The sequence below is a fragment of the Diorhabda carinulata genome, chromosome 2, assembly GCF_026250575.1.
Source record: "Diorhabda carinulata isolate Delta chromosome 2, icDioCari1.1, whole genome shotgun sequence".
Lineage (NCBI taxonomy): Eukaryota > Metazoa > Arthropoda > Insecta > Coleoptera > Chrysomelidae > Diorhabda > Diorhabda carinulata.
Genome location: NC_079461.1, coordinates 32,070,871 through 32,077,226, shown reverse-complemented (window position 1 = coordinate 32,077,226; position 6,356 = coordinate 32,070,871).

The following is a 6,356-nucleotide window of genomic DNA, read 5'->3' as shown; positions in this document are numbered from 1 at the left end:
CTTTGTTTGTTAAGTCGAAAACTTTTCATACAACCCTCGTATAAGTAATTCTGAGTTCGTGAATTATTCGTTGGGTTGTTGAAACTAATTTTGAATCAACCGAAAAATTATAAAATAAATTTTACGACAAAGAACGAAGCTTTTTTTATAGTCATGTGATTAACAGGGTTGAAGGCTTCGGCCAAGTCGAAGAAAATACCCATGAAATTATTATTTTTTCGTCTATAGAAATATCTCCGATATTGGTGTATATGTCTAAAACCAAAGTAGTTTGAATTTTTTGGTATATTTTATTGTCTCAATAATTTTTTGAATATTTTAGCCATATTTGTGAGATAAAGGTACAATTTGAAAAGACCTTATGATCTCCGTTTTTATCTACAGGATCTACCAGGGTGTTCCCCTTTGTTTTTCGTAATGTTCGACTATATCATTTAGAAAATTTACTTAAATATAAGTTCTGGTTTCGAAAATTTGAACGCCTATAACTCAGAAACGAGGAATCGTATTATATTCAAGTCACCTACTCACTGGACAAATTTTCTCGAAAATCTTAATTAGGTGGTAAATAATGGAGATTGATATTTTTTTAGAAAAATACTTAAAAATTTTAGGGAATATAATAATTATTATAAATTCTTTATTAATTTTCTGGTTTTGAATGTTTGCGTAACGTCTAGAATTTCGTTTTCATCGTAGGGTATAATGAAAATGAGTAGGCAATTATTAACCCTTCATTAACAGTTAATTATTTAAACGTTACAAATATACATAACTGCTTTAAAATAAGGAACTTTATCCGATTTATGTCGATGCTTTATTGAAACTAAAATTGACTATTCCTGATATGTTTGAAAAACACACATACTCTGAACAAGCAGATTGTACTCACCTTTTTTTTAAATAATAACGACGAAAGGTTCAAGTTATTTCAAACACGAGTCCGGGTATAAAATATGGTATTCAGTGTTCCATGTAATATACAAGAACCACAGCAGCTGATAGACCTTCAAACCAAGAAATTCTGCCGTCGTCCGTGGTATGCTTTCAATAAACAGCTGTTTGTACTCTACACCTGTCTAAGGTAACATCTGTCGTTCGGACCGTGTGCCATCGTGTATGATGAGAAGAGATTTTTCAAATTGAAAACACACTATATTAGCGACTTGGAAACATATAAGCGAATAATTCTTTGTACGGTATGTTGAATTGCACGTGTGATAAATAATACTAAAAATATGTTGTTATTGTTAACAGTAACATCCTGTAAATTTATAAATCATCGATATACTTATTGTAAAAATCCCGCTTATCGTTTCATGGTCGTATTAGCAATGGGGTGTTTGCCCTCTTATCCAAGGAATATGTGAATAATTCCGTTTGTAGTAACTTCTAATTGACTACAAATGGAGCTTCTGCCCTTTACAGCATAAAAATATTTTATTTGATCCCTTATCTGAGGCAGAGGTTGAAATAATTACCCTAGATTCAACCATAGATTCACCAAAAGAATTAAATTAGTAATCCCCTCAATTGATATTAACAAAGAGGCAAATTACGACAGAAAATTCGAGTCAGGATCTGGATCTGACAGATCCAGTAAGGATTCTAGATTTGTTAAAACTGGAAAGCAGTAACACATAATTAAATCACTGACTTTTCATTCAAAGTGGTAAACGTCATTCATGGATCTTCCGCAAGCTCCGCATCTTTCTGGTATACAAGTGGTTCGAAGCAATGAGCGACATTGAGCAGTTTTGAAATAAAAGGCTCTTTGGAAAAAATACTATTTTTCAACTAGAAATATGTGCTCAGGAAAATTTGGATAGAAGCTTGCGTAGAAGTGTAAACAAATTCTAAAATGTGGCTACCATACCACCAGAGTATACCAGACAGTTAGGAAGCAGACAGCCTTCAGTACAAAGGGGCAACGACTTCATATTTTGGTCGAGAGCTCTACTATGGCCTCTTGAGATGTCACATTAATTACGAACTGAACGAATGGCTATAGAATCAGATGGAGTCTTACTGGAGAAACATTCCAGGCTTAGATCGATCCAAAAGATTCATAACCATATTATCTAAGAATTCTGAATACTCTTGGAATACCCTGCACCTCGAAAAAGAAGTAATAACACTTTGGAAAGTGGGACATAAAACCCCCCAAAAATAGCCCCCGTTGGAAGCGAAAAAATGAGACGCAAAGTCTTATAGTCTATACAATAACAAGCCAAAACGAATCCCCATAACAACCTATAAGCTACTAATTGTTGAACACTTAGGTTGTCATTGACGTTTAATCTGTTTCATAAATGGTGTGTTGCTGCATATTTTGTAGTATTAGTAACTGTTTCAAGATAATGACTTTTTATGATACCAAGACATCGTATAATGTGAATATGTTCCTGTCTAGCAAATGGTGGCAGGACAAGACTATGTTATCTGCTTCTGGGGATACATTTCCCGTTTACGGACCGAACTCGCCAAGATAAGCTGTATATTGCTCATCGACAACGCAACGTCTGGTTTTTCTGGGATAGTGTAAGAGCTTTTGCCCAAAAACCTGTTCTTATTTGTCAAAATGAATTGAAAGTAACTTGATGATGTAGAGAAGGCTAAAGAAGCTGTAATCATGGTTCTAAACTGGAGAGTGCTGGACCCGTTCGAGTAGAGCAGCTGGATAAACAAGATCTATTGTTTCCACTGCCATTTGGAGGAGGTAAAAACCAACAATGTACATTATTGGGTACATTAGAGAAAGAAATCACAAAAGATATTCGTGTTGCTTTCACCGTAACCTCCAGGTCTGACCCTCAACAACTACAGACTAGATTCATATCATAATTTTAAGAGCGGAGGAAAATCGTGTTAAATAAATGACATAGAAAGGTTAAAAAGTTGTATCCGTGCTGAAGGTCTTTCAATTACTAGTCCAGGGAAATTTCCGCCACGCTAAGAAAGTAACTACGAGGATGCCGAATTTGCTCTAAAGGGATCGGTACAATGCTTAAACATGAGTTGTTTATTAGCAGATATCTATTTAGACTACAAGTTAATTGGAATTTTAGTAACTGTGATATTTATGCTGAGCACTTGCAGTGTTTGATGCGCGAGTTCCTTATCGTTACAAGAAAGGGACAAACTACTTTTGGTCCCTGAAGACGATAACTGAGTCATCGAAAAGCGCCTCATAATAGATGATGTTATGGCATTTAGGAATTAGATTAATTTATAAATATAACGATCACTACCCAAATCTTAGTTGGTCTATTTTGCAAGTTTATGGCGACAACTGTACAAATGTATATTGATAATAATTGCATTATGATCAAAATGAACTTTGAAATGTTTACAACGTTGTTCTTTGTGTAATGTTATCTTGTTAAACAACGTTAAAATGATTATTTTTCTTTTGAAAACAGGAAATTAATTGTTAATTGAATTGAGTCTATTTATATTTTTTGGTTCAAGTCATTATTTGGACCTTCTCCTTATTTATTACTAAATTTTGAATATTGGAATAGGTCTGTTCCTACTACTTCTATGTTATCGTAACATTGAGGTTCTTGATGTTATTACTTCAATTAATTTTTGACCGTTTTATTTTCATCAACCATTTTATTTAAAATTCAATATATTGCTGCTCTAATTCAAGTAGCCCTAACTACAACTTGTATTTTATGGGGTATTTATATTAAATCATCCAAGCTTATAAATTTGGGCGGAAGAGAATTTTCTCGATCCTTATTGAATCGAAAAGCAGCAATTACAAATCTTAAGAATTACACAGATTGGGTTGAGTTTACACAGCTCGCTTGCACCAGTGTTGCACCAAAGTGAGGTTCTCATATAAAACATTGTTTATTGTTATTAATTTACACATCGTTAAAAATTTGTTGTATTTTTCAACAAAATCTGATTCTTTTAAAGACGGAACTCCAGCTTTTGTACTTCCAAGTCAAAAAAAATCTCCTGTCAATCAGTTGAGGAAGCGTGTGACCTCTGCTTGAGCTTCATCGTAGCTTTTGAAGCATTTGCCACCTAACAGGCCTTGGGAAAGAAGTGATAATCGCTAGGCGCTGAGTCCGTGCTAAGCTGGAGATGGTCCAACAGCTTCTGTTTTTGACGAGTGTTGTGGGTTCCAGCATTATCATGAATAAGCACTATTCGTCCTCTTCGCCGATCCTAGATTGCTTTTCTGATTTTGGTCAACGCTTCACTGTATCTGCCGTCCTAGATTACCAGAAGTCGATAAGGGGTACGCTCCCCCGATCCCAAAACCTTTCCCACCTCTTCCCCATGATAAAGGAGCCCTTTTGGAGGCAAAAATTCCAAGAGCGACGAAGAAGTCTCTCAACTGATTGGCGAGAGACTTCTTCGCCAGTATGGGAACCATCGAATATTTGAAAACGATAACATAATTTCAAGAAATTAATCTCTCAATTGACCTCCAACATAATGCGATTTGATTCCTACCGATTATTTTCTACGGGGCCACGCGAAATCACTAGCTTATGATACTTCATTGACGCTTTGGAGGCCAACAACATACTCGAAGAAGTAGCCCAAAACTGGGCGTCAAAATACGTCTCGTAGATTTGGAGTGGTCAGAATCAAAGTCAGATTTAGATGAAAGAAGCCAGGATGATTGTATATTAGAAGAATAGATTAGTTATGGATTTTACCTACGCCATAATTACTGGTAGACCAAACAAATGTAGATGCCAAAAATATAATTTATCAGAATCGACATGTCTGACACGCGTTTTGATAACCTAGATACCGTCTTCAGAGACTGAAGTTGAAGTAAAGTTGTCGTCTTCAACGTTTACCCTAAGAAAAGATAATTTGGTTATATAAATGCGTATCAGATAGTTTGTTTGTGTTGGTGTAGTTGTAGTGTGAAGACTATGTTCAATTTAAATGTCACCAACGATTCCATATATTCCGATGTGGTCATAGTTGCGAATTACCTTATGGAAACTGCAAACAGTCTAAGAAATGTTGGTATTTGCGGAAGTTTGGTTTTATATGGCACATTACAATTCAAGATTAATGGAAAATGATACCAAATGATGAAATCATCCCTCATAGAAATGCCTATTTTAATGACAATTGACAAATTTTTATTTTCAAATGAACCGCGCTTCTGTTTTTAAAGTATCTCTTTTCCCATTATGTTAGTCTGTTTATTCCACGTGCCGTTTCCATTTATAAATATGCAATTCAGGTGGTTATAAATATTAATACACTACTTATCTTTAACGTTGAGTTTAGTCTACACATTTCATAAATGTCTGTAAACCATATACAAAGTGTGTATTTAAAGGAATTAAAAATGTGACTGACGAAACAACAATGTTGTTATGAATCATGTTTACTATTAAGTGAACTTTAGCTGTACCTACAAAGTATGTTAACGTATATAAACCTGTCTGGTATCATAATTACAATTATCCACGATTAAGCAAAACAGAAGTATCTCTATAAATATTAATATTTCTTCAATTTCTTAGACCTTTTGATATGTTTGTGCTTCTTCTTGTTCTTGATTTTAGGTCTCTTCTGATTTAAAATTAGTTTCTTATATAATTTTTCAAAGACAGATGAAAATTATGGAAGAACTACTATCGCCGCAGAAGATATTCTAATTTCACTTTAATATAAATCAGTTAGGCACTCCACTAAAGAATTCAATGACTTATAAATTATAACATAACCTCTTAAAGCTTTCGCTTTATATTTTTGTCATTCGTTGATATTTATCCTAACGCTCAAAGCGCCTCATTCTACTTGGGTTTACGATTACAACGCTCTGGACTAAGTGGAACGGGATTGATTGTGGTCATGATTGTCATGCACCCATAATGAGTTGAGGCGAGCGAGGGAAGCCGTGTAGATATGCAGCCAACGATGTGCTGATAATGCTCATTAACACGTATCAGCTGTTATTTTCATTTTGTTCTTAATCAATGGATAATTTGAATAGGCGCAATCATTTGGTGCCTTCTAATTGAAAAAATAATGGACCGTTTCTGAGAAACAAGTAAGTCAATTTTCACCCAGCACAAACAACGGCAGATTCGTAACAAGCAAATCACGCTGAATTTTTTCTTGTCGTCTTTTGACATCCTTTGCTCTTATTCGTCCTCCTTGGTCTCCAAACGTTTTGTTCCTTCTCGCATTTTTTCCACACTTTCGTTTACATAGAGTACGCCATAAAGTTTGCTATAAATGGCGCTAATTGAGGACTGATTTTGAAAAAAAAATCTGAACAGTTTGATAGATAGCGTTGTTCAATTATCAATCTTTTCGTAGTCATTTGCTTATCATAAATGTCGGGATTAGAAAACAAC